At 41.8% G+C, this 21547-nt stretch overlaps 1 protein-coding gene across 10 annotated transcripts in view; it reads left to right on the forward strand.

Annotated features, from left to right (window-relative positions):
* The window catches only part of NT5C2 (5'-nucleotidase, cytosolic II), a 146212-nt gene that overhangs the window by 47362 nt on the left and 77303 nt on the right, over nucleotides 1–21547 (forward strand). The window contains exon 1 of one of the 10 annotated variants that reach the window (XM_080640949.1): nucleotides 3823–3925. The exons of 6 other annotated variants lie outside the window; for them this stretch is intronic. The gene's annotated coding sequence lies outside the window, so the exon portion shown is untranslated. Of the gene's footprint in view, nucleotides 1–3822; nucleotides 3926–21547 lie in introns of those variants that run through there. 3 more of the 10 variants (XM_080640944.1, XM_080640946.1, XM_080640945.1) reach the window with 3 other exon arrangements.

Consider the following 21547-nt stretch of genomic DNA (forward strand, 5'->3'; position numbering starts at 1 on the left):
AAACATTTCTTGAATGCTGTGACTGTGCTGAGAACCTTCCATTATCTTTTATTGTTAATTAAATTTTTTTTTCAATTACAGTTTACATACAATTACTGGTATATTAGTTTCAGGTGTACAACACAGAGATTAGACATTTATGTAACTTGTGATTACACTGATATGTCTACTACCCATGTGACACCATACATAGTCATTACAACTAGTGGCCTGGTGCACGAATTTGTGCACATTGAAAGGAAATTAGAATAAACATTTTAATATCGCTATTCACCCTTTCTCTATAATACAAGTGTCAACCAGATTCACGATCAACAATGACAGATGGAAACACATGTGTGCAGTTGGTGCCTGCGAGAGCTTTATATGTATTGTGCATGCGTGAGTTAACTTAGCCTTTTGTATATACAGAATAAACTTGCTTAATTAGACCTGATTTCTGATTTAGCTAAACTTTTTTCAGCCCAGTGAAGCACCCCAACTTCTCTTTCAGGTAATTGTCAGCAACACAGCAGTAAATATCAACACAAAGCAGATTAGTATTGTAGATCACGCAGGGAGAACAAAGGATAGAATATTAACTGCAGCAGTGTTTGACTATATTCTGTGCAGTGAGAAAACCTGAAGTCATTTTCAGGGTCCACCATTTCTTCTTTTCAGTCGGGTCAAGTTTCTAAGCTTTCTAAATCTCTGTTTTCTGGCTAATGAAAAGAAAATAGGATTCCATTGAGTCTCCTATCTACCTACTGCAGGACTCCTGTGAGGATCAAATGAGATGAGGCACAGGAAAACGCTTCATAAACATTTGGTTAAAGTGTGAATTCTTTGCACCTGGCTATAAAGCAAGTTGTGTTCCTGGGCTGAAGAAACTGCAAGGAGACTAGTTGTCACTAGGGAGAGGAAGCTGGGTGTTGCTATGTGACTGACGTCATTACCCGGTGCCCTCAGCGGCCTGTTTCTGGGCTGGGCTGGGCTGCAGGCCCCATTTTGCGCCATGGGGTCTTGGCAGCATCGGCTGTGATTTGGTGAGCTGTCGCTCCAGGGTGGTGGTGGGGCCTGTGTCCCACTTGGGGGAAGCTGAGTGTTGCTTTGTGGGCGTCAGATCTGCGGTGCCATTTCTCTGTGTGCATCATGGCGGCTCCTGTGTTGAGCGTCTGTCCGCTGGTGGTCAGTGTGTGGCAGAGCAAGCAGTTGGACCGTTGGACACTTAGCATATTAGCCTTTTATATATATAGATTACCAACTAGATTTCCTGTGCTGTACTTTATATCCCTATCCTGTTTCTATAACTGGCAATTTGTACTTTTTATAAAGTTTAAGTTGCTTTTTAAAAACATATATATATTTATTGACTTCAGAGAGGAAGGGAGAGGGAAAAAGATATAGAAACATCAATGATGAGAATCAGGCTGACTCCTGGAAGCCCTCTACTGGGGGTCAAGCCTGCAACCCTGGCATGTGCCCTGACCCAGAATTGAACTGTGACCTTCTGGTTCATAGGTCGGTGCTCAACTACTGAGCTATATTGGCTGGGCCAATTTATACTTCTTTTTTTTTAAATGTATCTTTATTGGTTTCAGAGAGGAAGGGAGAGGGAGAGAGAGATAGGAACATCAATGATGAGAATCATTGATCTGCTGCCTCCTACACAACCCCCATGGGGAATTGAGCCTGCAACCCAGGCATGTGCCCTGACCAGAATTGAACCGTGACCTTCTGATTCATTGGTTGTTGTTCAACCACTGAGCAACACTGGCCAATTTGTACTTCTTAATCCCTTTCCCCTTTTCACCCATTGCCCCCAACACCTCTTCCATCTGTCAACCATCCAAAATCTTCTCTGTATCTATGCGTTTGTTTTGTTTGTTCATTTACTTTTTTTTAGATTCCACATGTAAGTGAAATAATATGGAATTTGTCTTTCTCTGTCTGACTGGGAATACACACCGTGACTTTATTTCACTTAGCATAATATCTCTAGGTCCATCCATATTGTCACAAATGGCAAGATTTCATTCTTTTTTATGGCTGAGTAAAATTATCTATCTATCTTTAGTCTGTCTATCTATCTATATCACATCTTTATCCATTTGTCTCTCAATGGACACAGGTTGCTTCCATATCTTGGCTATTTTAAGTAATGTTGCTGTGAATATAGGGCTGCATATGTTTTTTCAAGTTAGTGTTTCCTCATATCAGTACCCAGAAGTGGAATTACTGGGTCATATGGTAATTCTATTTTTAATTTTTAAGGAACCTCCATATTGTTTTCTGTAGTGGTTGCATCAATTTACAATCCTGACAGTGCATGAGGGTTCCCTTTTCTCCACATCCTCACCAACATTTGTTTGTTGATTTATTGAGAATAGCCATCCTGACAGGTGTGAGTTGATATCTCATTATGGTTTTAATTTGCATTTCCCCCATGATTAGTGGTGTTGAACCTATATGGTCAATTAATCTATGACAAAGAAGGCAAGAATATACAATGGGTTAAAGACAGTCTCTTCAATACATGGTATTGGGAAAACTGGACAGACACATGCAAAAGAATCAATCTTGACAACTTTCTTATATCATATACAAGAATAAACTCAAAATGGCTTAATGACTTAAATGTTAACACCTGAAACTATAAAACAACTAAAAGAAAACATTGGCAGTAAATTCTTTGACATTACTCTAGAAATATTTTTTTGGATATGTCTCCTTCAGCAAGGGAAACAAAAGAAAAACTGAACAAATAGGATTATATGAAACTAAAGAGTTTTTGCACAGTGAAAGAAACCATCAACGAAATGAAAAGACAATCTACTAAATGGAAGAAGATATTTGCAGTGATAACATCCAATAAGGGGTTAATATTCAAAAGATGTAAGAAACTCATACAACTTCAACACCAAAAGAACCAAACTATTTGATTTTTTTAAAAAGTGAGCAGAGTCCTGTCTGGTGTGGCTCAGTGGTTGAGCATTGACCTATGAACCAGGAGGTCACGGGTTCATATTCCCCCTCAGGGCACATACCAGGGTTGCAGGCTCCATCCCCAGTGTGGGGCTTGCAGGAGGCAGCTGATCAATGATTTTCTCTCATCATTGATGTTTCTCTTTCTCCCTCTTCCTCTCTGAAATCAATAAAAAGATATTTTTAAAAAAGAACAACAAAAAAAGAGGACCTGAACAAACATTTCTCCAAAGGACATACAGATGGCCACTAGACATATAAAAAGATGCTCAACTTCCCTCTCTTATCTTATTTCATCCTGCCAACAGCCTATGAGGTAAGTACCATTGTTATCTATCCCTGTATTACAGGTGAGGGAATTGGGTATAGTGAGATCAGGTAATCCTCCCAACGTCAATTTGTAAGTGGTAGATCTTGGATTACTACCAGTTCTGACACCTTCCAAAGCCAGTACTTTTGGTCATAATTGGTTTCAGGCCTGATATGGAGGTCTGGACCGGAAGGGCCTTGAGGTCCATTGTACTAGAAGATTCTGTAGCTGGGAAAAAGTAAGCCCCCTCCTCTAAGGGAAGGGCTCAGAGTGTAGGCAGAGGAGCCGGAGGTAGTCCCAGGTGGCAGTAGGCTAAGGGATGTAGACTTAAAGGACATGGAGGAGTAGTCAACGTGCGTCACCCCACAGCTCGGCAACAACAGCTGTCCTGTCGTTTAAAGATGCCTAGACCCCCGGGAGGGACGGAGGCACAGTCCCGCAACGGCGATTTCCTCCGGTCGCACGGCCAGGGAGCGTCGTGGCAGCCTGGTTCTGCGGCGGAGTCAGGGATCGGAATAGCGCGCCGGTCCCTGGCCAGGAGCGAGCTGGAGGCGGGGCGTGGGGCGGGGCCGAGGCCGCGGGGTTAAGGAGGGCGCGCGCCCAGAGGGCTGCGGCAGTTGCGCGCTAGGATTGCAGCCGTGCGGCGAGACGGTGAGTGCGGCGGGCCCCGCGGGCGGGAGGGGCAGGAGCGGGCGAGCGAACGAGCGAGCTAGGGAGGAAGGAGTGTGCGCGGCCGAGCACGCGGCCCGTATCCGAGCCGCCGCCTGCCCCTCCCTGCGTCCCTCAGGCCCCACTCTCCACGCCCGAGCGCCCACCTGCGGGCCGTGTGACCCGGCACCCGCATCTCCGCTGGTCCCGCAGCTGCGGGTCGCCCCTGCCTCAGCGTAGCCCCTTCCTCCTCGCCGCGGCTACGCCCCCAGCCTCACGTCACGCCCGCGCCATTGTTTCTTCGCGGTCGGCTGGCTCGGACTCGTCTTGGCCTCGGAGCGCGGCCCTTCGCCTCCTGTTAGCCTGCCTCTCTGCGTCCTGTCCTGCCCCCGCTTTTCTTTCAGGGTGGTGGCAGTCCCCATCCTTACTCACAGAGACACCCCTTTACTCAGGTCTGCCTATTTTTTTCTGGCCGCGGCGGGCGTCCTCCCGTCCGCACCCGAGGCCAGCCTTTCCGGCCCTCATTCCCGGACTTCCCACCCCTTGCGCGTTCCCGGTGGACCCGAGAAGCTAGCGGACGCTCTGGTAGGGTGCTAGGTCGAAGGCGTTTTAGAAGGAACCACAAAAGTTGGTATCCGCACGCCAGTTTTGTCGTTTGCAGCCCTTCCTGGAAAACTCACGTCGAATGGCAAGCCTCCGTTTTCAAATGGTTCCCAAGTCAGGGGTCAGCTGTTAAGTGGCGGTCTATTCCTTTCCTTCCTGGAGACCCCAGAAGCCGAGAGCTGAGAGCGAGATGCAGATCTGAGGCCTGAACCATTATTTGTAAGAGCGTTTTGGGGTTTTGACTCCAGTAGGCCTCAAGCTTTTAAAAGCAGTAGGTAGAGCTGGTGTCAGATTTATTTCCCCCCCCCACGTTTTCGTCTTTTGGCCGTTGTGTTGGAGAGTTGTGAAGTGCAGTGCTCTGCAATGACTAGTCACCATTTTAGGTGGGGTGTGTGTGTGTGTGCGCGCGCGCGCGTCGTGGTGCGGACAGGTTCTTCATGTCTGTACACTTGATTTTGTCTCTTAAGGCAACGGATGCAAACGCTGCTAGCTATAATGTGAAAGAGAGAATGTTGAAACAGTGCCCTTTACCGTGGCAACTTAATATTGTTGAGGTCTTTTAAATATTTACCATCACACTTCAACAATAGATCTCCTAATGAAGGCATCCAGGCCGGGAGAGGTTAAAGAAGACACAGCTAGTTAGCAATTAAAATAAACTCAACATGCTAGGCAGATGGTAGCACACACAGACTGAAATGCATTACTTAATTAATTTAATTTATGAGAAAGGACAACCGGGGAGAGGGGAAGTTGAGAAACTTATATTTGTTGTTCCACCTATCCATGCACTCATTGGTTGATTCCTGTATGTGCCCTTGATCAGAAATGGAACCCGCAACCTTGGCATATGGGGAGTGGTACCTACAACCTTGGCATATGGGGAGGATGCTCTAGCCAACTGAGCTATCAGGCCAGGGCCAAAATGCATTTCTGTTGCAATATAAGCCACTACATTTCATTGCATTGCTGTATAATCCTCATTAATCCAGAAATTTGACTTTAGAAGTTAGTAATCAATCTGTAAAGTAAGAGGGCTGAAGGATATGTTCTGCAAGGTTTCATTCAGTTCTAAGATTTAATTCCATTGTATGAAAATTTACAATCAGCTGCAAGTTCCCAAAAGTTTATAATTGTAGGAGGATTTACAAAGATACTATTTACTTACAGGATCTGCAAGCCAAATTATAGTGATATCAGGTGTATATACCTAAAGAAAGCCAAGTTACAGTGGAATGTTAGGAGGAATAATCATCTGTAGGTTATTTCAACAGTGTTATGGTGAAAGAAACCACACACAAAACCTGTGGTGTGTTTTTTAATGTCTTTTTGTTACTTAACTCATATCTAAAAGCTTAATTCACTGAAGTAGTTAAAAAAACCAACTTTATCATATGACTTATAATTATACTCTTTTCCTGTTTATCTAAACATAGTTTTTATGCAGTTATAATTGCTATATTCATATCATTATTAATTTAGCAGTTACCCATATTTCTGGGATGCCCATGTATCTAGAAAATTTATCTCTTTTTTATTTGTATAGAGCCGTGGTCGGCAAACTGCGGCTCGGGAGCCACATGCAGCTCTTTGGCCCCTTGAGTGTGGTTCTTCCACAAAATACCACGGCCTGGGCGAGTCTATTTTGAAGAAGTGGCGTTAGAAGAAGTTTAAGTTTAAAAAATTTGGCTCTCAAAAGCAGTTTCAATAGTTGTACTGTTGATATTTGGCTCTGTTGACTGAGTTTGCCGACCACTGGGAGGCTTTCTAGCATGCTTTTATGCCTGGAAGTCAACAATGCTTGGCATATAGGCTCTCAATAAATTTTTTTGAATGAATGTAGTATTTTGAGCTGTTTAGACAACATCTATGAACACAAATGTTAAATATCACAGGGAATATGTTAAGTGACATGTGAGTAGTAAACGTAGGAGATAGCATCAGGAATGTTTCAGGGCATGGATTTTGGAATCCAGGTTTGAGACCCGTCTTGTCACTTAACATGCATGCAACCTTGGAGGACTTAACCTTAGCAAGTCTTATTCAGTTTCACTTACCATGAAAACAGGAAAAATAGAACAAATTTCACAGGGTTTTATATATTAAGTGGGATAATTCCATCGAAGCAATACTGGCATACATTAAATTCTCTGTACATGTTAGCTATTACTATTTTTTGGTACAGAGTGGAGAGATTATTGTAGGTTGGTAGAATCAGGGAGAACATACAGAAGGTGGCACATGAGCGTAAGGAGAAGATTCAAAAGATGTATTGAGGGGTTAATGATAAAGGGTTTGGTATAGTAATAGTATGATAGAGCTGGTTAGAGAAATTTTGGTAAACTGTTTACAAGATATTCTGTCTACGTGAATTTCTTGCAGTTAGAGCAGAATTAATGAAGTAAGATAACTCTTTTTGTGAATAGTTGGTATTTTGTGTGGCTGTGTGTGTGTGTTTTCCGTTCAGGCCTAAAAAAGTTATTAGATTTAAGGAAGTTGATAGCAAATTATTTTGGAGTGCTAAAGTCCTTGTCACTTGACACAACCATTTGAAATTTGATTGCATTCTTTGATTGGTTACCCGAGTTTGCAGTGGCTGCTTTTTCTATTTTGTGGAAAACAGCTGGAGCAGCAAACCAATAAAAATGCAAAGCTACCCCCTTTTTAGGCAGAATACAGAATCAAAAGGATTAGATTAATTTGGAGAGTGTTGAATTATTTTTTTCTACATTTTGTTGGTATTTCTTGGTTGGGAAGCATTATTAAGAGGGTGAGATGAAAAAATGTGCTATGTCAGGGTCTGTTTGTAAAGTGAAGACTGTATATGTATCAGTAAGTTTAAATTTGTTGGGTAGGTTTCCATTTCAAATGTTAAGTGGAATATTATGTTTTTAAAAGTTCCTTGGTCATTTTAATGAGGTTTCTCTAATGTTTTAATTTATGTTATTTAATTTTATCTTATTGGGGGGGGGTGTCAAACTGTTTTATTGAGGGCATTTAGATGATGGTCGGAGGGCTAGGAGGACAATGAGATCGAAATCAGCCTCTCCCTATCTCCCCAGCTTCACAGCCACCAAAAAGTTAAATTTTTTTTAAATAAATCTTTATTCAGATTATTACAATTATTTCTCCTTTTTCCCCCCATAGCTCCCCTCCACCCATTTCCCACCCCACCTTCTGCCCTTACCTCCCCCACACTGTCCTCATCCATAGGTGTATGATTTTTGTCCAGTCTATTCATGAACCCCCCATACCCCTTTCCCCCTGAGAATTATCAGTCCACTCCCTTTCTATGCCCCTGATTCTATTATATTCACCAGATTATTCTGCTCCTCAGGTTTTTAATTCACTTGATTTTTAGGTTCGCTTGTTGATAGATATGTATTTGTTGTTCATAATTTTTCTCTTTACTTTTTTCTTCTTCCTCTTCTTTAAGAATACCTTTCAGCATTTCATATAATACTGGTTTGGTGGTGATGAACTCCTTCAGCTTTTTCTTATCTGTGAAGCTCTTTATCTGCCCTTCAATTCTGAATGATAGCTTTGCTGGGTAGAGTAATCTTGGTTGTAGGTTCTTGCTATTCATCACATTGAAAATTTCTTGCCACTCCCGTCTGGCCTGCATAGTTTCTGTTGAGAAGTCAGCTGACAGTCGTATGGGTGCTCCCTTGTAGGTAATTAACTGTTTTTCTCTTGCTGCTTTTAATATTCTCTCTTTGTCTTTTGCTCTTGGCATTTTAATTATGATGTGTCTTGGTGTGGTCCTCTTTGGATTCCTTTTGTTTGGGGTTCTGTGGGCTTCCTGGACTTGTAAGTCTATTTCTTTCACCAGGTGGGGGAAGTTTTCAGTCATTATTTCTTCAAATAGGTTTTCAGTATCTTGCTCTCTCTCTTCTTCTGGCACCCCCATAATTCTGATGTTGGTATGCTTGAAGTTGTCCCAGAGTCTTCTTACATTACCTTCAACTTTTTGGATTTTTTTTTTTTCTTTTTGCTTTTTCGGTTGAGTGTTTTTTGCTTCTTTGTATTTCAATTCTTTGACTTGATTCTTGTGTTCCTCTATTCTGTTTCTGGGTCTCTGTATAATATTTTTTATTTCAGTCAGTGTATGTTTAATTTCTAGTTGGTCCTTTTTCATATCTTCGAGGGTCTCGTTATATTTATCGGCCTTTTCTAGGATATTCTTTAAAAGTCTTATCACCGTGGTTTTGAATTCTATATCCAGTCGTTTGTTTTCCTCCATTTCTTTCGTTTGTGATCTGATTCTTTGACCCCGCATTTTCACTGATTCCCTGAGTTGGTAAGGTAGATATTTGTGCTAGGTTTCCAATATGGCCCAGTGGGTCTGCTTCCCCAGTTAACCTGAGGTGGACACTCTTGGTGCACCCCTTTGTGGACTGTGTGTACAGCCTTGTTGTAATTAAGTCTTTATTGTTGTTGGTATCACTGGGAAGAATTGACCTCCGGGCCAGTTGGCTGTAAGGATCAGCTGTGTCTATGCTGGGAGAAGTTCGGTGCTGGAGACAGCCTTATAGGATTAGACTTGCCAAATTGCAATAGCCTCTGTGCTCAGCTTGGATGGGGTGGAGTCTCAGTCTTGGCTTCCTGTCAGCCTTGCCCTTGCGCGCATGTGCGCTTTCAGTCCTCCGCCTTCCCCGGCTCCCGAGTCTCCGCCCGAGAGTCCAGACTCCCCCCACAAGAGCGTGGGTCCCCAGGGGCTCGCCTGGAACTGGGGTTCACTGCAGTCAGAACTGGGGCTCAGTGGAGTCAGGATCCTCTGACTCCCTTCCACTAGGGAAAGCCTGTGGCAACCTCCGCAGCCTTTGTGCGCACTGGCCCGCGTGCGCCTTCAGACTTCTGCCTTTCCCAGCTCGAGTCTCCGCCCGAGAGTCCAGACTCCCCCCGTAAGAGCGTGGGTCCCCAGGGGTTTGCCCGGAACTGGGGTTCAGTGCAGTCAGAACTGGGGTTCAGTGCGGTCGGAGGCTTCCTTCCCCCTTCCGCCAGAGAAAGTCAGCCAGGCTCTCAGCCGCCCTTCCTCTCTGCGCGCACAAAGCCCCTTTGCCGTACCTCCAATTCTCTGTGAGCTTTTCTTTTTCCTTCTAGTTGTAGAATTTTCACTCAGCCAGCTTTCCTGTGGTTCTGGATGGTGTCCGTTCTGTCTTTTAGTTGTAGTTTTGAAATTGTTGTGCGAGGCAGCAGTTTAGGTGTTTACCTATGCCACCATCTTGGTTTCTCCCCAAAAGTTAAATTTTTTAAAAAATATATGAAATATTTCAAACATATAGAAAATAATGTAATGTTAGTATAATTATAGATCATCATATTTATTTACTTTTTTTTCTCTTTTTATTGAATTTATTGGGGTGACACTGGTTAACAAAATTAAACAGATTTCAGGTGCACAATTCTACAACACATCATTTGTACACTGTATTTGTGTGTTTATCACCCCAAGTCAAGTCTCCGTCCATTACCATTTATTCCCCCTATATATTTTCTCCCCCCCCATATATTTTCCCCTGCTCCTCATCCCCTCAGCAGTCACCACATTGTTCCTGTTCGTGAGCTTTCTCTCCCTCTGCATTTTGTTCCGTCCCCCTCCCCTGCCCTCCCCACCATCATATTTAGTTTATGTGTTTTTTTTTCTTCCCATTTCCTAATTGTGGGAAGGGATTTATCTACTTTTTTTAAAGGGATAACATTACAGATCAGTTGAGCCTGTATGAATCTTTGCTATCCTATTTTCCTCTCTTGCCCTCTCCTAGCAGTAAACACTGTCATGAATTCAGGAATTATTATTCCCATAATATGTACACTGAGTGGCCAGATTATTATGATCTCTGAACGCATAATAATCTGGCCACTCTGTGTGTGTGTGTGTGTGTGTGTGTGTGTGTGTGTGTATGTGTGTGTATAGAGGCCCGGTGCATGAATTCGTGCTTGGGTGGGGTCCTGGGCAGCCTGGCCAGGGGGAGAGGACATGGGCAGTTGGCTGGCCTGCCTGCTGGTCAAACTCCTTGTCGAGGGGACAATTTGCATATTAGCCTTTTATTATATAGGATATCCACTGAGTGGCCAGATTATTATGTGTTCAGAGATCATAATAATCTGTCCACTCAGTGTATATACGGTATCCATAAAAGTGCATATATTCTTGTTTAATACACTATGCATGTGATTCTGCAACTTGCTTTTTTGTTTAATGATGTTTTTGATATATATCTATGTTGATAGATGTATCTTTAGTTCATTTTTTATTGCTCTGTAATATTACATTATACGAATAAATAAGTTTTTTTATGGATATTTAGGTATTCCTGACTTTTTTTTTTCTGTCATTAATAGTGCTGTAATAAACATTCTTGGCTGTGTCATCTTGTTTACATGTGTGAGAGAGAATTCTATACCTAGGGAATTCTTAGGTGTAGGGTAAAAGGATTCTCAACTTTATTACATAATGCTAAATTGTTTTCCAAAATACTAAATACAAAATTCTCATTAGGTTGCCAGAGTCCCATTTTGCCATGTGCCTTACAAACATTGATATTGTCAGACTTTTAATTTTTAAAACAAAATTAAATTTCATTTTAATTTGCTATTAACTGATTATAAGTGGGTTGAACTTCTTTACATTCATTTATTTTAAGGTGTATTTTTCTGCAAATTTGTTATATCCATTCTTTTTTTCTGTTGGCTTGTTTGCTTTTCTATCATTGGTTTGTAGCTCTCTTTATATTAATCCTCTCTTAGTTATGGTATTGCAAATATCTTCTTGCTATATGGTTTCTCTTTACTTTTTGTTGTGCAGAGGTTTTACATTTTCATTTAAACTTTTTATGTGAAAAATTTTACTCCTATAGAAAACTGTAATAATATACCTTATACCTTTCATTTGGACTCTCCAGTTGTTAACATTTTGCCACATTGACTTTATCTTTCATATCTACATTTTTTTTCCTGAACCATTTTTAAAAAAATCCTCACTCAAGGATATATTTATTGATTTTGGAGAGAGGGAGGGAAAAGGAAAGAGAAACATCGATGTAATCTCTGTATGTGCCCTGACCAGGAATCGAACCTGTAACCTTTTTGGTGTAGGGGACAATGCTCCAATCAGCTGAGCCTCCTGGCCAGGGCTTTTTTTCTGAACCATTTAAAAGCAAGTTGCAGACACCATGCACTTCAGACCTCAAAAGATTTACTTGAATAACCCTGGCTGGGTTCGCTCAGTGGTTAGAATGTTGGCTTGTGGTCTAAAGGGTCATGATTTCAATTCCCAATAAAAGGCAGTACCTCAGTTGGCTTGCAAGTTCCCCAGCCCTGGTTGAGGCAACAAATCGATGTGTGTGTGCCTCTCTTAAGTCCATGATTCTCTCCTCCCCTCCTCCCTCCCTTCTACTCTCACTGGAAATAAATGGAAAAAATATCCTCAGGTGAGGATTAAAAAAAAAATTTACTTGAATATCCTAAGAACAAGGATTCCTACAAAACTATAATACAATTATCTCATTTAATATGGATGCAACTTTATTTAATATCCAGTGCATATTGAAAATTTCTCAGTGGTCCCAATAATGACCTTTATAACTGTTCTCCAGCTCCATCCCTAGTCCAGAATCTAGTCATAGATCATGAATTGCATTTAGTTCCCATGTCCTTTTAGTTACTTTCAACCCACAAAAAGTCCCCAGCTTTTTTGTTTGCATAATATTGATATATTTGAAGAGCCCAGGCCAGTTGTCTTGTAGAATGTCTCTCAATTTGGATATGTCTCATCATTTCTTCATGTTTTGGTTCAGATGGAATGTTTTGGCTGGAATATGTTTTAAATTTTAGTATAGCCAAATTTTTCCATCTTTTTTTTATGGTTTGTGTTGTCTTTTATCCAAGAAAGTCTTCCCCTGCCCTGGCTGGTGTGGCTCGGTTGGGAGTCATCCCATGTGCTGAAAGGTTGCCTGTTCAACTCCCAGTAGGGGGTGGGTCCATGTTTTCCTTTCACATTGATGTATCTCTCTCCCTCTTCCTTTCTCTCTCTCTAAAAATCAATAAAATATTTTTAAAAGTCTTACCTACCTTGATGTCATAAGACTGTTCATCTCTATTTTCTTCTAAAAGTTTAATGGTTTAGCTTTTCATAGTTAGGCTAAGAAATAACAGCATATATAAACCTATCTTTTAATATGGTTCATTTAGCATGTTTTCCACATTTTTTTTTAATCTTCCCTCAAGGATATGTTTATTTTAGGGGGCAGGGGGAGGGAAAGAGAGGGGGGAGGGGGAGGGAGAAGGGGAGGGGAGGGTCTCTAGCTGGTTTGGCTCAGTGTATAGTGCGTCAGCTTGCAGACTGAGGGGTCCCGGGTTCGATTCCAGTGAAGGGCACATGTTCAGGTTGTGGGCTTGATCCCCAGAGGGGGGCATGCAGGAGGCAGCAAATCAATGATTCTCTCTAATCATTGATGTTTCTATTTCTCCCTCTCCCTTCCTCTCTGAAATAAATAAATAAAAATAAATAAAAGGATCACTCTTCTTTAAAAAAAAAAATAGAAAGAGGGGGAGAGAGAGAGAGAGAGAGAGAGAGAGAGAGAGAGAGAGAGAGAGAGAGAGAGAGAAATTGATCTGTTGCCTTCTATATGTGCCCCAATCAGGGACCAAACTCACAACCCAGGTATGTACCCTGACTAGGAATCGAACCCACAACCTTTCAGTGTACAGGACAACACTCCACATCAGCCAGGGCTGTGTTACACACATTCTTTTCTGTCATTGTGTTTGTCATAAAATTGCTCTCTGTAAGTTCATAAGGAGAGGACAGCTTATGTTAGGTTCTAAACTTGGGCCAAACAGTGTAGAAGATAACAATTTAGATTTATTTATTATAGTTTAAATGTTTTACCCTACAAATTTCCATTACTCTACAGTATTTTTTAAAATTTGCCTAGCCCTGGCTGGATTGCTCAGTTGGTTGGAGCATGGTCCTGTGCACCAAAAGGTTGTGGGTTCAATTCCCAGCTGGGGCCTGTACAGGAGGCAGCCGATCAATTTCACATGGATGTTTTTCTCTCTCCTCCTTCCTCCCTAAGGATCAATGGAAACATATCTTTGGGTGAGGAATGCAATAAATAAGTAAAGTAATTTGCCTATAAAGATGAGTATTTCATGTGTTTTACTAGTTATCCTTGGAAAACATTTGGCAATCTTTTTTTCTTAACTAGTCATGTTAGAATCTAGTTAGACATGTGTATCTCTAGGTTTGTGTTTTAGAGCTGCTAAGTAAATCAGCTAAAAGATACAGCTCAAACATTCTGTATCAACATTGTAAGAATTTTAAGCTATATCTATGAGTTTAAGTGGTATGGTATAAATAAGACCAAGCTGTAACTTGGAGAGTAAACAGTTTTTTTTTACAAATCAGAAATCAGTAAATGCCATATTTTTAGCCTTGAATTATTTATTCTATGGTAGGTTTGATGAGGTAATTTTATGTGGAACTAGGAGATGTCAGGGAAAAAACACCTACAAATAGGACATTAGATTTAGAATAATGAGATTGTCATGAAAAAAACGTGTAAAATTGTGTAAATTTTTTACCTGCTTTTTGGCACCTTTTAGGTACTCTGAGGTTGTGACTCTGAAAGTAGAAAGCTATTATAACATTCCTCCAAACATCAAGTACTGTATTGTGCAGAGGTTGCAGTATTAAACAATGTGGGCTCTAGCATTATAAATAATTTATTAAGTACTATGTGTCAGCCACTATACTTAGCATCTTGCACTTATTGATGCATTGAATCTGACCATTTTGGAGTGGAAGAAACTGAAGTGATTTTATAATTTGTTTAGTCATAGAGCTCATTAGTGCTGGAGCCAGGTTTGAACCCACACAGTATAGCTCCAGAATCTGCACACTTCATTTCAAGTATAATTTTATGACCTTGGTTAAGTTATTTAACTTCCCTATACTGTTTCCTTCTTTGTATAATGACGATAGTAGTACCTAATTCATACTGTTGTGAGGTCAATTGGATAAAATATGTATAGTGCTTAGAATAACACATGAAAAGAAGTGACTGCTCAATAAATGTTAGCTATTATTATTTTAGCATTATTAAGGCATTGTATGCATGCCTATTCCTGAATTTTTGCCAGGAAAAGGTGGAAATACTGTGGTGATTATTTCTGTCTTTCTGATTTCTCTCTCTCTCTATTTTGTAAGAGGAAAGATAACAGTTAAAATAAATTTGAATGGTGAGTAGAAGCTTATTTGGTAAGAGAGAATGAGTTCTTTTAAATATAAAGCAGAATTTTTTTTTTTATCCTCACCCGAGGATTTTTTTTCTCATTGATTTTCAGAGAGAGGGAAAGACAGAGAGAAACACCGATGTGAGAGAAACACATCGATTGGTTGCCTCCTGCACGAGCCCTGACCAGGGCCCGGACTGGGAAGGAACCTGCAACCTAGGTATGTGCCCTTAGCCGGAATCGAACCTGGGACACTTCAGTCCACAGGCCGACTCCCTATCCACTGAGCCAAATCAGCCAGGGCTAAAGCAGAATTTTTTACCTGCTTTTTAAAAGAATATTCAAGAATCATTACTAAAGGCACAAATTATATATTGGCTGAATGTAAAAACTAGCTCTGTTACCTTTATGCTTTTGAAAGACCTTAGTTAATTATAGCAATATTTCGAAAAAATAAATGGCATACTACATATCTTCAAGCCCAGTCTTTTAAAATGTTTTCTTTACGTGCTCTCTTATTCCTTTGTGTCAGTAGCCTTGTTACTGAAGGTCTGACATTACTCAAAACATTTCTTTAGAAACGACCTTAATATGTTGATGTAGAACAGATAAGTAGCATTCTGTGTGGTATGGCAGAGAATGGAATTCTAGGAGTAACAGCAGTAGAATGTTCAGGAGAACATAAGTTCAGGTCTTTTTTGTATAATTTTGAAACCTTAGGAAAATGGAAATGTATATTTTTCTAATCGCAGTTTCAGATTAGAGATTGGAGCATGTTTTGCTTGAAGAAGAAAAACAAATTGTCAAGGCAACAGGTACTGCGTTTCTCACTTGACAAGGTTTCTCAGTTTTATTTTCCACCAGTCTACAAGGAACTTTTTGTTTGAAGGCCTGATGTTAAAACATTAGCAACATATTACGTTAATCAAGCCAAGAATCTTAGGCATTTCTGAACCAAGAGTAGGATTTCACAAAGATTCATTTAGAGCATTAAAAGGAACTTGTACAATATTTTTGCATTTTTAGGCTTACACAGAAATAGCTTCTGAAAGGCATAGAGCTCAAGTCTAGAGGTTTGAATTCATTTATTTCTGCCAATGTGTAGCAGACTGTTCAAGAACTGGGGATGTCTAATAGCAAACACAGTAAGCCTCACCCTCTTGGAGCTTCTAACTTAGAGAAAGGGACTAACAGTGCGCACACTGTCAAATATATTACGTCTGGAAGTGTTAATGTGCAAAAAAGAAAAAGGGTAAGAATAGCAAGTGATATGTGTGGGTAGATAAGTATGATTTTATTAATTTAAATTTGTTAGCCTTCTGCATCACTTGATGTGCAAACTGAAGTTGGCCTTTGATAGGAATGTTATAGTACAACGTGAGGCAAATTACATAAAGAACTCTGAACCTAGTATGGCTCAGTTGGTTGAGTGTCATCCAGTACACCTAAAGGTTGCCAGTTTGATCCCAATTGGGGCACATGCCTGGCTTTCTGGTTTGGTCCCCTATCAGGTGTGTGAAGGAGGCAGCTGGTCAATGTTTCTCTCACATTCATGTTTCTCTCCCCCTCTCCCTCTCTCTAAAATCAATAAAAACATATTTAAATCATTGAAGAAAAAAAAGAACTCAATGAGAATAGAAACATGAAAAATGAACAAAACCCCTTTGTCATGAACTGCTTAAAACTATTTACTCATGTGTCAAGGACTAAGGTTATCAAGGACTTTGTGTAAAAATGTGCCTACTTAGTATGCTACCAGGCATGCAAATGGAGGAGATAGCTTTAACTATTCTTCTTCCATAAAGTAAACCAGGGTTGGGAACCTTTTTTCTGCCAAGGGCTATTTGGATATTTATAACATAATTCGAGGACCACACAAAATTATCAGCCTAAAAATTAGACTGCTATATTTGGTCAAACATTTAATTAACTCAGCCCTAACCCTAACCCTAACCCCAGGGCCAGATCAAATGATTCCCTGTGGGCCAGATGTTCCTCACCCCTGAAGTTAACTTTTTTATTATGTGTAATATGCAATTAAAGTTGTATTTATGAAAACCAAAATAAGCCCTGGCCAGGTAGCTCAGTTGGTTCCATCCATCAGGGTACATACAAGAATCAGCCAACGAATGCATATGTAAGTGGAACAACAAAATCTATGTTTTTCTCTCTCTCCTGTCGCCCTTGCTCTTACCTTCCCTCCATTTCTCCCTCCCACACCCTCCTTCCTTTCTCTCTTAAAAAAATCAATTAAGCCCCTACTGACCTCAGTGGTTGAGCATTGGGTTGACCTATGAACCATGAGGTCATGGTTTGATTCCTGGTCAGGGCACATACCTGGGTTGCTGGCTCATTCCCTCTGGGGACCTGTAAGAAGCAGCCAATCAATGATTCTCTTCATCATTGATGTTTCTATCTCTTCTCTGAAATCAATAAAAAAAGATCAATTAAAAAAAAGAAATTTCAGGTTGGTGAGAAAGTTTGAAGAAACGATTCAAAATTTGTTTCAAATGAGGTGGAGGATGGGCTAAAAGGGGTCAATGGGGGGAAAATGGGGACATATGTAATACTTTCAACAATAAAGACTTAAAAAGAAATTTGTTTCAAAGCAGTGTTCAGTGTTCTTAGAATGAGAATGGTTGATTATAAAATTTATAAATTCCAAGCTTTATATTTCACAAAATAAATTCCAATGAAGTTTAGTAAAACACTGAGTTCATATTTACTTACTGGTATCATTTTATTATCTATATTGACACACTTAATTCCATTGAAAATTGAATATTTGGTAGGGCCTCCCCATAGCCAAAGGTATTGAGAAAATCAGATCAGTACTTCTCCAGGGTGAAGAAAACATGACTTTTTAGCTCATCCTCTATAAATTTCTGTGTGTTTGTTTAATAATGCACATACTATATTGGAGATACATGTTCAAAAGTTTTCCCAACGGGATGTTACTAAAAAAAAAATTTGTCTAAACCACAACGGCATGATAATGCCAAAATATATTCTGTTAGGGCTTTGAGCTTTGGAGAAGAGGATATTTCAATGCTAATTAAATATATTTGGGTCACTAAAACAAACAGAAAAATGAATACGTGATTCAAACTGCCATGTGTATTAAACACTTTGCCTGATGATAGGCCTTTAATATATATTTAAGTGCTACTCACTTCTTTCCAAGTGAATTGCTGATGTGACCTGAAACAGGTTGCTAATAACCAGGCTTACCCCACAGTTTCAGTTACTCTTGCTTCCTGTTTTTAGCAGTTGCCTGGAGCTGTTGGGGCAGCTGGTTTCCCTTTCTTTGGGGGAAGGTGATACTAGTGAAGGAAACTGTATGTTTTGCCTGTGAAGTATTTTTAAAGTGTGAGACTATAATATTTAAAATGCTTAAGAGTTTATTTCAGTTGTTACTTTTCAGGTACAACTACTTTGCATGCTGGATATTTTATAAGGAAACAGAATTATCTAATTGTACCATGTACCACTATTGTTTGAAAGGAATTAAAATTAGAGCTTTTTATTTAATATTAGCTGCTGCTGTACTTATCGAAAAACTACTCTTAAGCTTGACACTGTAAACAGGTGACAAGTGAAATGTTTACTTTTTGGAACTATTTAATTTTATTGTTACTATGAAATATAGTTAAGTATTAGATAGACTGTTTCTGGATAGAGTTCAAAAGTCTGTCATAATAATGTTAAGACATCCTATATAATAAAGAGGTAATTGCAAATTAACCCTCACACCCTCACAAGATGGCTACCTACAACCAGGCCGGCAGGGGGGTTAGTGAGGGACGTCCAAACAACTGAACAAGCAGGCTGCGTGGGCCAACCAAGCTGGCAGGGGTGTTAGTGAGGGATGACCAACAACTGAACAGCAGACTGCATGGGGCGACCAGGCTGGTGGGGGGGCTGTGAGGGGTGACCAGGCCGGGGGGGGGGGGGGGGCAGTTGGGGGCAACCAGGCCAGCAGTGGGGCAGTTGGGGGCAACCAGACTGGCGGGGGGGGGGCAGTTAGCGGCAACCAGGCCAGCAGAGGAGGGCATTTGGGGGCGGCCAGGCCAGCAGGGGGGGGGCAGTAAGAGGCGACCAGGCTGGGGGGGGGCAGTTAGGAGCGACCAGGCCGGCAGGGGGGGCAGTTGGGGGCGACCAGGCCAGCAGGGGGGCAGTTGGGGGCGACCAGGCTGGCGGGGGGGGGCAGTTAGCGGCATCCAGGCCAGCAGAGGAGGGCATTTGGGGGCGGCCAGGCCAGCAGGGGGGGGCAGTAAGAGGCGACCAGGCTGGGGGGGGGCAGTTAGGGGCAACCAAGCCAGCAGGGGGGGAAGTTGGGGGCAATTAGGCTGGAAGGGGGGGCAGTAAGAGGTGACCAGGCCGGCGGGAGGGGGGCAGTTGGGGGCGACCAGGCTGGCGGGGGGGGCAGTTAGGGGCAACCAGGCCAGCAGAGGAGGGCAGTTGGGGGCGACCAAGCCAGCAGGGGGGGCAGTAAGAGGCGACCAGGCTGGGGGGGGCAGTTAGGGGCAACCAGGCCGGCAGGGGGGGAAGTTGGGGGCAATTAGGCTGGAAGGGGGGGCAGTGAGGGGCGACTAGGCCGGCGGGGGGGGCAGTTGGGGGTGACCAGGCCAGCAGGGGGGGCAGTTGGGGGAGACCAGGCTGGCAGGGGGGGGCAGTTAGGGGTGACCAGGCTGGCTGGGGGGACAGTTAGGAGCGACCAGGCCAGCAGGGAGGGGGCATTTGGGGGTGACCAGGCCAGCAGGGGGGGCAGTTGGGGGAGACCAGGCTGGCAGGGGGGGCAGTTAGGGGTGACCAGGCTGGCTGGGGGGACAGTTAGGGGCGATCAGGCAGGTAGGCAGGTGAGTGATTAGGAGCCAGCAGTCCAGGATTGTGAGAAGGATGTCTGACTGCTGGTTTAGATTGGGCCTCAACTGGCAGTCGGACATCCCCTAAGGGTCCTGGATTGGAGAGGGTGCAGGCTGGGCTGAGGGGGACCCCCCTCCCCGTGCACGAATTTCATGCACAGGGCCTCTAGTGTTAGATAAAATAATAGGAAAACTGTCATTTGAGAAATTGTTTGAAGATACTGATTGAAGAAAATTTCACCCCTTTAGCTTCACATAACTGTGTACCGCAGTGGTTGGCAAATTCATTAGTCAACAGAGCGGAAAACCGCGGCTTGCGAGCCGCATGTGGCTCATGAGCTGCAGTTTGCCGACCACTGGTGTACCCCATTTCAGTGATAATACGGTTGTTTAATTATGTTTATATTTTTAGTTGAATAAAATTTTGTGTGACCTTTGCTGAGACTGTAAGTTGAATTTTTGAAATAAAATATATTTATTTTACCCTGGCCGATTTGGCTCAGTGATTAGAATATTGGCTCTCAGACCTAAGAGTCGTGGGTTCAATTCCCAGTCAAGGGCATGTACCTCAATGTGTCTCTCTTACATTGATGTTTCTTTCTCTCTCTTTCTCCCTCTCACCCTCTCCTCCCTTTGGCTGTCTCAAAAAAAAAAAAAAAAAAAATTAATAGAAAAAAGATCCTCAGGTGAGGATTTTTTTTAAAATACCTTTAAAAAAAAAAGGTATTTTTCTTAATCCATGATACAAGAAAGTACTTTGAATTTTTCCTGCAAATAATTTGAAGAAAGTAATTTTAAAAATGAGGGAAATCTCTTAGGGTAATTACTACCTCTAATTTGTTAGGAATGAGGAAAAAAAGCCTGACTTTAAAAAATAGTTTTATTGAAGTATAAATACGTGTAACAATCTGCACATATTTAGAAAGTGCAGTAAGTTTTGACATATGGAGACACCTGTGAAACAATCACTATAATCAAGGTAATGAACATATCCCCCAAAGTTTCCTTAGGGCCCTTCCCAGCCTCACTGTTCCACCCCAGGCAACCACTGATCTGTTTTCTGTCACTATAAATTAGTTTGCATTTTTAAGAATTTTATGTAAATGGGATCATTTTTTTTTTTTTTTTTTTTTTTTGCTTTCACTCAGAATAATTTTGGTATTTAGGTTGTATATCAGTAGTTAATTGCTTTTTATTGCATAGTAGTATTCTATTTTATGAAGTACCACAATGGGTCCTTTAACCTGTTCATAAGACATTTGGGTTGTTTTCAGTTTCTGACAATTACAAAGCTGCTATGGAATATTTGTCTATAAGTCTTTATATAAATGCTAGTAGCTCTGCGCACGAATCCGTGTGCCAGTAGCTCTCTGCGGAGCCTGGCTGCTCTGTGCCTGCTGCCCAGAGTCTCTCCGCGGCCCAGAGGCCCATCTGCGCCCTGGCCTGGCCAGAGGCCCATCTACGGCCAGGCGTGGATGCTTGCCTCGTTGCTGCGGTGACGAAGCAGGCACTCCGCCGGGCCGCTCATGCTGCCCGCTCTCAGCGGCCACCCTCTCCCCCCCCCCCCAACACCCCCCGCAGGGCTGAGAGGATTGGGCGCCACCATCTTTGTGATAGAGTGATGGTTAATTTGCATATTACCCTTTTATTAGATAAGATGCTTTAATTTCTCTTGGATAATTACTTAGGAGTAGAAAGGTTGGGACATAGATACAAATTTTAACTTAAAGAAATGGCAAATATTTTTTCAAAGTGTTGTCCCATTTTTATATACTAATCAGCAGTGTATTAGAGTTCTAGTTGCTGTGTATCCTCACCACATTTGGCATGGTCGGTCTTTTTTTTTTTAATGTTTTTATTGATTTTTGGAGAGAGAGGAAGGGAAAAGGCGAATAAGAGAGAGAGAGAAAGGTCAATG

This window comes from Plecotus auritus (assembly GCF_963455305.1).
Source record: "Plecotus auritus genome assembly, chromosome: 9".
Classification (NCBI taxonomy): Eukaryota; Metazoa; Chordata; class Mammalia; order Chiroptera; family Vespertilionidae; genus Plecotus; species Plecotus auritus.